This window comes from Triturus cristatus, chromosome 1_2, assembly GCF_964204655.1.
Source record: "Triturus cristatus chromosome 1_2, aTriCri1.1, whole genome shotgun sequence".
Lineage (NCBI taxonomy): Eukaryota > Metazoa > Chordata > Amphibia > Caudata > Salamandridae > Triturus > Triturus cristatus.
The window spans coordinates 1,174,228,548-1,174,240,659 of NC_140580.1; the positions used below are offsets into that span (position 1 = coordinate 1,174,228,548).

At 49.6% G+C, this 12,112-nt stretch overlaps 1 protein-coding gene across 8 annotated transcripts in view; it reads left to right on the forward strand.

The window, feature by feature from the left end:
• SH3GLB2 (SH3 domain containing GRB2 like, endophilin B2) overlaps window positions 1-12,112 on the forward strand; it is a 318,008-nt gene that overhangs the window by 207,518 nt on the left and 98,378 nt on the right. The window lies entirely within an intron of this gene.

Genomic DNA, 12,112 nt, shown 5'->3' on the forward strand with positions numbered 1-12,112 from the left:
CAGTGCTGTCTGTGTGCTTGCTGACCCAGTGCTGTCTGTGTGCTAGCTGGCCCAGTGTTGTCTGTGTGTTAGCTGAACCCTGCCAACCCAGTGCTGTCTGTGCGCTAGCTGAACCCTGCCGACCCAGTGCTGTCTGTGCGCTAGCTGAACCCTGCTGACCCAGTGCGGTCTGTGTGCTAGCTGAACCCTGCAAACCCAGTGCTGTCTGTGCGCTAGCAGACCATAGCTGACCCAGTGCTGTCTGTGCGCTAGCTGAACCCTGCTGACCCAGTGCTGTCTGTGTGCCAGCTGAACCCTGCCGACCCAGTGCTGTCTGTCGCCAGCTGATCCCTGCCGACCCAGCGCTGTCTGTGTGCTAGCTGACCCAGCGCTGTCTGTGTGCTAGCTGACCCAGCGCTGTCTGTGTGCTAGCTGACCCAGCGCTGTCTGTGTGCTAGCTGGCCCAGCGCTGTCTGTGTGCTAGCTGGCCCAGCGCTGTCTGTGTGCTAGCTGGCCCAGCGCTGTCTGTGTGCTAGCTGGCCCAGCGCTGTCTGTGTGCTAGCTGACCCAGTGCTGTCTGTGCGCTAGCTGATCCTTGCCGACCCAGTGCTATCTGTGTGCGTCCTAAAGCCAGTGGACCTTGTACAGCCTGTGTCCGAGCACTAGTTGAACCCAGCTGACTGAATGGTGTGTGTCAGCTTAAGCCAGCAGATCCTGCATTGTCTGGGGTGAAGTGAGCAGACATCCTGCGGTCAGCTTGTGGGTACTAGCTGAAGCTAGTGCACCAAGGACTGTTTGCGTCTGGGCAGCAGCTGTATGCTAGTGGAAAGCAGCACCTCCGGTGCTGTCTGTGTGCTAGTTGACCCGGTGCTGTCTGTGTGCTAGTTGACCCGGTGCTGTCTGTGTGCTAGTTGACCCAGTGCTTTCTGCGTGCTACCTGAACCCTGCCGACCCAATGCGGTCTGTGTGCTGTCCCCGTGCTGTTTGCTAGCTGACCTTAGCTGACCCAGTGCTGTCTGTGCGCTAGCTGAACCCTGCCGACCCAGTGCTTTCTGCGTGCTACCTGAACCCTGCCGACCCAGTACGGTCTGTGTGCTGTCCCCATGGTGTTTGCTAGCTGACCTTAGCTGACCCAGTGCTGTCTGTGTGCTAGTTGAACCCTGCCGACCCAGTGCTGTATGTGTGCTGTCCCCGTGCTGTTTGCTAGCTGACCTTAGCTGACCCAGTGCTGTCTGTGCGCTAGCTGAACCCTGCTGACCCAGTGCTGTCTGTGCGCTAGCTGAACGCTTCTGAGCCAGTGCTGTCTGTGTGCTAGGCGACCTAGTGCTGTCTGTGTGTGAGCTGACCCCAGCTGGCCCAGTGCTGTCTGTCAGCTGACCCAGTGCTGTGTGCTGTGTGACCCCAGCTGACCCTGTGCTGTGTGACCCCAGCTGACCCAGTGCTGTCTGTGTGCTAGCTGAACCTTGCTGATCCAGGACGGTCTGTGTGCTAGTTTGAGATAGTTGACCAACTGCTATCAGTGGTCGGAGGATAGCTGAACTCGGAGGAGTCAGTGCTGTCTGTGTGCTAACTGGTCAGTGCACCCAGTTGGGTCAGTGTCTGTGCACTAACTGACTCCCAGCTGTGTATAAGCCAACTGAAGAAAGCGCACCCTATACTTTCACTGCTAAGCCGTTAGCTCTGAACCAAGCGGTCGGGGCGTTGTGTCTGCCAGGTGATCTCAGCTGTTTTTGTGCTATCTAAACAACTACTATGTAAGGATAACTGTTACACCAAAGATTAGTGTTATGTTGCTTGATAATGTTTCCTGTACTATTGAGCAACTGCTCAGAACAAAACAGTATCCTTTAGTCCAAGTCCCATTAGGGCTTCTTTTACATAAATTGTCTCCTTAATTCTTCTGAAACTTGCTACAAATGATGCTAAATATATTCCAGGCAAAATGCTCCTTCGGTCAGGCTCTTACGGAGGTCTATGAAAAGAAAATCATGAATCATTCGTTTGGCATAGTCATAATAATCTTTATTCAGACAGTTAGAGAAGCCATAAAAGTACCAAATAAAAGAGTTAAAATACAGTTAAAATATACTCTTCATCATGTAGAAATAATTATCAGTTTAATATAGCTGAAAGCACAAATAGCATAATTTCTATCACTCCACGTGGTTAATCTAATCTAAGAAGGGGAGGTCATTCCCATTGTAAGCGTCTCCTACATTTATTGTCCTTTCTCATAATTCTTTATCCGATTACCTTTTCCCGTAACCTTCCATCTAATTACTCTTTCCCATAGTCCCTTAGCTATTTTCCCTTTCTTATTATTGCCTATTAATTACCCTTTACCACATTCCCCTATCTAATTTGTCTTCCATAATCCCGCATCGGATTACTGTCCCATAGTCCCTTATCTAATTATTTTTTCCCATAATCTTCTATTAATTACCCTTTTTCCATAATTCCCTATCTAATTCCCATTTCCCATAATCCCCTATGTAATAACTCTTTCCCTTAATGCCTGATCTAATTTATTCTTTTCCATAATCCCCTATGTAATTTCCGTCTCCCATAATTTACTATCTATTCTGTCCCATAGTCCATTATCTATTTACCCTTTAAGGACCCTTTACCATATTCCCCTATCTAATTCCCGTTTCCATTAATCCCCTATGTAATAACTCTTTATCTTAATCACTGATGAAATTTATTCTTTTCCATAATCCCCTAGATGAAAGTGCGGGTAATGTCAGTCTGTTTTCTTCTTGCCACAGTCTGTCCTTCTTATACATTGTTCCTCTAGGTCTGAAACAAAAGGAACCATGTCTGTTCTATCATACTGTCCTTCCTGTCCGGATACACTATTATTAATAATGTCATCGAATATAGTTTGTGTTTCGCTATTTACGATCCTCTGTGGCTGGTAAATGTTTCGGTTTTCTTGTGGTTGTGTTCTTGTGCCCTCTTCTCCATGGTCATTTTATAAGATAAATTCAGAATCTGAAAGAGACTATTGGTTATAGATTCCTTACCTTAGAATTACCCCCAGGCGTCAGACTGGATCCGGAGACTTTTTTCTCAGTAGTACCCCTGTCCGTCGGTAGGTGGCGTCTGTCGACTCCGCACTCGTCGTCGGCGTCGTGGTCGCTGGGATGATATTGTGTTATCTACTTAGACGCTGCCCCTGCGCCCTGACGTAAGTTCTTTATTTTTCTGTGCCAGCCAGCGCAGATCCGGAGAGAGCGGTACCCTTAGTCACTTTTTGACTAACCTTTTTCGACTTTTGTCGATCTCTTTTCGCAGTAGTTTTGACTCCGTGTGCACGACGAATGTCAAGTCCTCGACCCGGCTTCAAGTCTTGTGACTCCTGTCACAAGCTAATGTCAGTCACCGATCCGCAACTCGTGTGCCTTTGGTGCCTGGAACACGACCACGACCCGAAGTCAGCTCTGCGCCGTTCGAGGTCCCGTCGAGGGGAAGGTCGCTGGACCGATTGTGGAGCCACCACCACCATTCATTCTCGAAGTCTTCGTTGTTGGGTAAGTCGAAGCACAAGAAGAAGGTGAAGAAGCATAGTCCATCTTCGCCTCCTCCCCGTCCGACAGCCGTCGCAACGCGGGACACGGAGGGTTGCTGTGCCCCAGCTCTGCCCTCGGAGCCTGTTGGGATGGCTCCTCGCTCCTCCCCCCCTTTCCAGAGCCCTCCATTCCATCTTAGGGCTGCCCGACTCCACCGGCGCGCCTTTGGGCCCCGTGGACTTGGCTGGGGGCCCTAGGGCTTCGATACCGGTGGCTCTGGCCTTGGCTCCACAGGGCCCCCAAGGATCCAGGCCTGGATCCGGATCGGTACCAGTCGGCCTCACAGTACCTTCCCCAACGCCGATCCTTCTGACGAAACCTCCACCGCCGTTTGCGTCCCCAGCTGGCGTCGACCCCGGCCTCCTTCCCGACTTGTACACGGTGCCAGACTGCAGGTACTGGCATCGACAGATACTTTTGTACCACTATTCTACCCTGGCGTTCCTTATCACCCTAAGTGGCAGCCAGAGGAGGACTGGGAGGGGTCTGTTGACCCTCTAGCAGACCAGCATGAAGAGATGGACTGGAGAGAGGAGTTGGGTGACTCCAGTGGTCTGGATACCTCCCCAAACCTTGGTATGCTTTTTCCCCCTACCGTGGCCACAGAGGAGGGAGCTTTCTACGCTGTGGTGTTGCGTAGGGCGGCTAAGGCCTTGGGCTTCGAGCTTCCTATTGTGGCAGTCAGGACTAACCTCCAGACTGAGGTGCTTCAGCCGGCAGCGGCCTCTTCGAAGCCCCTGCTGCCGTTCAATTAGGCCCTCTCAGACATCCTTCTGGGCACTTGGTCCAAGCCCAGCACAGGGGCTCCTGTGTATAGTATGATTGCCCGAACGCCACCGCCCGGCCCCGGGCGACCCAATTTTCCTCTCCCAACACCCTACCCCTGAGAGCTTAGTGGTCCAAGCCTCAACGTCGAAAGGCGTGTTCCTTACTGCTCCCCAATGGGGAATCCAAGAAGCTGGACCATCTTGGGAAAATGTTTTCTTCCGCCAGCTTAGGACTGCGGTCGGTCAACACCGCTTGTCTCTTGGGCTGTTACAACCACTCTGTCCAATCGACTCTTTTGGACATTCCTTTTGATGGCTGTCGCCTGTTTGGTGACAAGGCGGACAATGCGCTCAAGCGCTTCAAGGATTCTAGGGCTACGGCCAGATCCTTGGGCCTCGCTACCACCTCTTCTACTTTGCAATCTACCTTTCGGCCCTTTCGTGGCTACGGAAGTGGTACCTCACCACGTTCCACCCAGGGCCACAGGCTGGCGCAAGCTACCCAGCCTCTGCGCAGCCGAGAACGTGCGATCCAGCGCCTTGGGTCTCGGGGCCAGCAGGCAGGCCAGTCCACCAGTGCCCCCTCTGCAGCAGCCTCCAAACCTTCTAGTCCGACCTATCAGGGTCGCCAGTTACCAGTGTCGGCAGGATCCGCCATAACCTCCCCCACTAGCACAACATCACATCGGACAGGTAGGTTTTGCAAATAGTCCGAAGGGGCTACTCCCTCCCCTTCAAGACTACAACTCCCTCAATGCCGCCAACACTCCCATCGCATGTCGGAAGATCACTTGGCCCATCTCCTCCAGTAAGTCACGGCTCTCTTGGCCAAGGGAGCCCTCGAGCGAGTCCCTGTGCCAGAAGTAGGTTGTGGTTGTTACTCCCCCCTACTTCCTGGTACCCAAGGGATGTCAACCGCTTCCTCCGGAAGAAGTTCAAATTGTTGACATTAGCTCAGGTCCTGTCTGCCCTCGACCATGGAGACTGGGTGGTAGCGTTAGACTTGCAGGACGCTTACTCCCACATCCCCGTCCTGCCTGCCCACAGTCGTTACCTACGGTTCACGGTAGGCCACGAGCATTTTCAGTTTACCGTACTCACCTTTGGGCTAACCAGCGCCCCTCGGGTGTTCCCAAAAGTGATGGCGGAGGTCGCAGCTCGTCTGCGCAGATCAGGCGTTCCTGTCTTCCCCCTATCTCGATCACTGGTTGTTGAAGGCGGGCTCGGCCCAAGCTGTCGTCTCCCACCTCCAGACTACGGCGGACCTGCACTCGTTGGGGTTCACTATCAACGTGCTGAAGTCACACCTGATCCCTGTCAGAAGCTCCTTTTCATCTGAGCAGTTCTGGATACAGCGCAATTTCGGGTGTATCCTCCTGAGCAGCGAGTCTGGGATATTCGGGCTATGCTACCGATGTTTGGCCTCTATCACGGGTTTCAATGAGAATGACCCTGAGGCTGCTTGGACACCTGCATCCTGCTGGTGGATCATACCAAGTGGCAAATGCGGGCTTTGCAGTGGGTCCTGAATTCAGGATTGGGTCAACGGCAGATCCCTCTCCCTTCCCCAACCAGAGTTCACAGTGGTGACAGACAAGTCACTCCTGGGATGGGGCGGCCACATGGGAAAGGCGGAGATCAGGTGTCTCTGGTCTCCGGTGGAGTCCGGGCTCCACATCAACCTTCTGGAGCTCTGGACGATTTGTCAGGCACTCAAGGCATTCATGTCAAAGGAAAGGTAGTGCAAATGTTCACAGACCACACTACTGTTTTTTTGTTTTTTTTTTGAAAATTCTTTTTATTGCCATTTTTAAGATGTAAACTTACATACAACATTGTGTCGCATAGGTATATGTGGTTCATAAGTAGCAGAGTAGACCTTCATCACAATAGGGAGTACATCAATATCTTGTTCAGTGAGGATGTGGTCTGTGTTGTAGCAGAGCATTGCCAGTGAAAGAAACTGGGGGGAAACTGAACTGGGGTGTGCCATGGGGTTTGTAGTGTTTGGGTGGGCGTACACGATGGGTCCATTATTGCCTACTCGATAGTGCAGCTGCTGCTCGCCTAGGGGGAAGCGGGTGTGTGGATTAGTGTGGGCGGCCGTTGAATGTGAGAGAAGGGCGAAGACGGACCCGGCTGGTCCGGTGGTGGAACAGAGGGTCGTGGTGGAGGATCCATTGTCTCGGGAGCCTGCATAACGGAGGGCTGTACCGTGTTGGGGGTCTGGATGGCAGTGACTGTGTCTTCCGGGGTCTGGGATTGTCTGAATTGGTACAATAGAAGCGCCCACTCTAGGGAAATTGGGACTTTGCGGATACCTTTGGCTTCTTCCGCACGGATTACCTCCTCCTCGGCAGCCGCCCATTTAAGAACCGCCCCCACTCATGCTGCTAGTGAGGGGCCTGATGTGGCACGCCAGTGCATGGCTATACAGCGTTTGGCCAGCAAGTGGGCCAGGGATACAAAGCGCATTGGTATTTTGTGTCGTTTTCTCCGCCCCAGTATGCCCAATGCGCAACCCTCCCAGGTGGTCAGATGGGTCAACCCGGTAAGCTCCCTGAGTGTCGAGTGGATAGATGACCAATAGGTCTGAATGCCCGGACACGTCCAGAACATGTGGTGAAAGTCTGCGTCCCCCGCTGGGCAACGAGGGCAGAGGAAGGTCGTGTCGGAGTAAAAGCGTTGAAGTCGTGCCGGCGTTAGGTAGGCCCGGTGGAGGATGTGAAACTGTATATTCTTGAACCGGGCGTTCCTGGATACTTTTTGGGGGAATTCTATCGCTCTTTCCCATTCACTATCGTGGAAAGGTCGCCCTGCTTCCTCCTCCCAGAGGGCACAGACCACACTACTGTTATGTGGTACTGCAACAAACATGGCGGGGTGGGGTCGTGGACCCTATGTCAAGAGTCTCTTCGTCTCTGGACATGGCTGGAACATCAGGGCAAGTCCCTGGTTGTTCAACAGGGGGCAGCTTCCCTGAACGCCAGGGCGGACAAACTCGGCCCCCGGTGCATGATGGATCTCGGATGGCATCTTCGATGGAGGTGGTGCAAGATATCTTTCAGCAGTGGGGAGAGCCTTGGTTAGATCTGTTTGTCACTGAAGAGAACGCACAATGGCAGCAGTTCTTTGCGTTGGAATTTCCAAGGCGGCACTTGCTCTGCAACGCTTTTCATCACTAGTGTAATTGCGGTCTTCCAAACGCCTTTCCGCCTATACCTCTTTTGCCCAGAGTTTTGCAGAAGATCAAGCGCAACAGGACCCAAGTCGTTCTTGTGGCTCCGAATTGGGCACGAAGAGTCTGGTATCCCGAGCTCTTGAACATGGCCATAGATTCTCCGATCAGACTGCCTCTTCAGTAGGATCTCTGTCGCAGCAGCAGGGGACGGTCCTCCACACAAATCTGTCCAGCCTTCACCTCCTTGCATGGAGATTGAGCGGAGACAGTTGACCGCGTTTGACCTTCCTCCCGAAGTCAGTAATGTTATCTTGGTAGCCAGTCGTCCCTCTACTAAGACAGTATACACCTGTAGATGGGACAAATTTGTGGCATGGTGCGCAGCAATGGCTGTGGATCCCCTTTCTGCCCCTCTTTCGGAGGTTCTCCTCTATATTCTTTCTTTGGCCCAGCAGGGCTCTGCTCTGGGCACCTTTAAAGGCTGCCTTTAGGCCATTTCAGCCATTATTCGCCTTCCTGACCAGCCTTCTCTTTTCAAGTCTCCTATTGTAAATAGATTTCATAAGGGCATTACTTACCTATTTCCTCCTATACCTTTCGTAATGCCCCAGTGGGACTTGAATCCGGTCTTAACTTACTTTATGTGTGCTCCTTTCGAGCCACTACATAATTGTCCTCTCAGACTCTTGACTTTAAAGACTGCCTTTCTGGTTGCCATCACCTCTGCTCGCAGGGTGAGTAAACTTCAAGCTTTATCTTCTAAACCTTCTTTCCTTGCTGTCCATCCAGACAAGGCTGTCCTTCGAACTAGACCTTCTCTTCTACCCAAATTGGTTACCTCTTTCCACATAGGCCAACCATCACTTTGCCCACCTTCTTCCCGCCCCTGCATCCTTCTAAGGAGAAGGAGAGACTCCGCTGTCTGGACCAAAATGTGCGTTATCATTTTATCTTGATCGCTAAAACAATTCCGGGTGGACGGTCAACTCTTTGTTGGCTATGTGGGCGCCAGTGGTAGGCCAGTGCAAAAATGGACCATCTCTCGATGGATCGTCCTTTGCATCAAGATCTGTTACTCCTTAGCGAAAAAGGGTCCTCCGGTAGGACTGCACGCCCATTCCACCTGGGGGACGGCAGCCACTACTGTTTTGGGACGTGGAGTCCCCCTCAGTGACATCTGCCAGGCAGCCACGTGGGCATCACTGCACACGTTTTATTAAGCATTACTGCCTGGATAGTCAAATCCGGAGAGACAGCTTCTTAGGCCGTTCAGTTCTCCAGGACTTTCTGGTGTGAACTCAGTTCACAAACCCACCTCTTTGGTTTGGTATTGCTGGGGTATCTATTCTAAGGTAAGGAATATATAACTAATTAATAGTCTCCTTCAGATGAACAAGCTACTTACCTTCGGTAACGATATATCTGTAAGAGACATATATTAGTTATAGAATCCTTACCGCCCCACCCATCCTGCTCGTTCTGCGAACTGACTTCTAGAGTAAGGGAATCCCCTTTAGGGCCCTAGTGGATGTCTCTGCGCTTCTGGCATGGAATATCGTGTTAAAGAACTGATGTCAGCATGCAGGGGAGGCGTCTAAGTTGATACCGCGATATCATCCCGATGATCACGACGACGAACATGAAGTTGACCGACGCCACCTACCGACGCGCAGGGGTACTGCTAAGGAAAGAATTCTCCGGATCCAGTCTGACGCCTGGGGGTAATTCTAAGGTAAGGAATTTTTTACTAATATATTTCTCTTACAGTTATATTGTTACCGAAGGTAAGTAACTTGTTCTTTAAAGCTTAAAAACCCTCTCTGGTTGCAGCTTCACCCAGTCTTAGTGTGCTGAACACCATCCTTTTCAAGCAGATTCTTCAGTGTCTGCATTTAAGACAGACTGTGCCCATTTTTTTAGGTTGTGATTTGACTTGCATGTCTTATTTTACTCTCTTATCCTTTACAGTTAGCCCACATCTGTAGGCAAAAAGTATTTCAACTGAGAAAAAATGTTTCATATCTAATTCCTTTTCAGTTCTTCTTCAGGACTCTTTATTTTTTCATTTGAATGGTACATATTTCGGAATATTCCGATTGATACCGTCTTATTTCTTTTTGTTTTCAAAAGTTTTTTTTGCTTTTTTCGGTTACTGATTCAAGAATCTTCAACAATTAATTTATTTTTAAGAATTCAACTGCATAGCTCGTTGCTTGCATATTTATCTACCTAAACAGTTTGTTTAACCAGTAGTATCCATGAAAGATGCACAGTTTGTGTTAGCGACTTGGGATAAACGCTTTTGTATTTTAATGGATTGTTGCGCTCTGTTGGTTTACTGTATATGGTTTTATGCCGTTTGCTCAAGTCTCCCCTGATAGTTGCATTCTAGGAGTTATTTGAGTGGACTTCACCCATGGGTGTGGTATATTCAGTGCCCCAATATACCCTTTTTACTCTTCCTCACTTCTGTTTGAAACTAATATGACATCGATGACCCTTACAACACAAATCCTGTCCCATCACAATTGTGTCAAAAGGTGTTACTCCTTAAAGGGGCACCTCACATATATTTACATATGTACAAAGGTTGGCACTGTGTACAAACTCATTGCCCCAGCAGATCTCAGAAGTAAATGCCAGTTCAGTTCCCTCGAATAACTACCAAACCGTGTTTAGTGTAGTTATTGTATTCCAAAGGCGCAATTTTTATCCGATATATCGGTTTTTCAACACATAGTAATCTGCTCCCAGTCCTTCCTCATGTGCAACATTCAGAGGTTATAATGCGACATTTTCACCTGTTTGCACTTTCTATACCATCTGTTAAAAGAGAGAAAATTAAAAAAACAACCCCAGAAATGTATCAAGATAACCTCCGGTGTTTTGTTGCAGTGAGTCCATTCTGAAACCCAGTTGGTAATTTTATTGATGGGTCTTCAAGACTTTTGTGAATCTTGTCCAATAAAATATCAAGCGACAGTGGTCACTCGAAGCAGCGCCCTTAATAACCTTAACAGTGATGGCCACCCTAGCTAGAGTCCCTTAACTGGTGGTGTCTCCTCTATTTCTTCGAATATGCCTCACCATCAGACAAACGGGTTTCCTTCTACGGAGTGTGCAGCAGGTTCCTTACTTACAGAATCTACCCTTGGATTCCACCTGACTTCTTCAACCTTCTCCTCCAGAGGCACTTTTCTCCAAGTCTTCCATTGTAGCCTACGGAGGTTTCTGACGTCTCTTCACCCAAATGCACCTGGCTTCCCTGGGCATCCACGGGTGGGGTGGCTTTCCAACCTTCTGTCCTCCAAGGGAATTCTTCTGGGTCGGGACCTTCTTCTGCAAAACTGCAACAGCGACTTCTCCATTGACTTCCATTGGTCACGCAGCTGTGTTCCCACTCAGCACACAGCCTCCGTGGGATTTCTCGGTCCTTACCTTGGGTGGCTCCTTGTGTTCCCGACTCTGGGGTCTTGTGGTCCAAAGGTGTGCATTTTGTTGATCATAGAACCCTAATTTCAGATGCACTTCTGTTAACATCTGCTTTGTAGGTCTCATTGAAATATTGTTAAATAGTGGAAATACCTAGCAAGTACCCAGCAAAAAGGTTGTGTTCTCATTCCACTTTACAGTGTGATGAAACCTCATGCCTGCCTGTTTAGCAATGAAAACAGAGAGTTTCCTGTTATATAGATATTTCAATCAAATATTTTTAACCAGAAATGTTTTGGTAGGAAAGACACCTATAGTAATCCCCATCCCTAAAATAGGCTGGGCATTGAACACCCACCAAACAGTTTACGAAAGTGGTAGTTGCATCTCTTTATTGCCACTGTTTTTTAATGTAGCTGCAGCTTTTTTTCATCCAAAATAGAATGTGCACTTTCAACAACAAATACAATTCCTTTGGGTCAGCTGAGCCTGGATCTCCAAGATGTTGTCGTTCCAGCTTTTCTCGTGATGGAGGGCTGGGTCCAGCCTTTAGGGAACCATGTGCTAGTAGTTATAGCCCTTAGCAAGACACCTACAAATAATTCAAACTACATCGTTTCCCTCAGGCTTGTAATTCGTACCCTCACAGTCACTCTTAGGAAGCACCAAGGATTAAAACAATGGCATTATAGCTTGTGTAATATCCGCTGTGTGCTACAGACGAGTAACACATCCCTGAGCAGGCTCCTAGTCTTCGCAAAGAATGCCTTTCTCAAGTTGGTGCTCTCCGAGTGTGGGAGTTATCCTTCTAGTGTTGTTTTCTCCTGTGCATCGTGCTGATGCTCCTGCACAAAGCTCCCACCTGTTTATTCATTCATATCTGCTCAGACATTTTCATTTTCTTTCCTGCACTTTGTCGATCCTTCACACCTTCTGCCTCTCTCTGGTTTCCAAACTGCTAGTCTTGACAATCCCACAATACCGTCTCTTCCAGATACCAGTTCCATCTTCCTTACTTGTGTGCATGTGTTCTCTGCGCCTGACTGGCTGTACTAATGAGGAGTGTCGGCATTATGGAGCTAGCTGCACAATGTCTCTTTTCTTTACTCTTCCAGTAGAAACCGATCTAACCCTGTTCACTTGCACTTTCTGCAAGAGTTTGTTTGGCACTGCTCCACCTA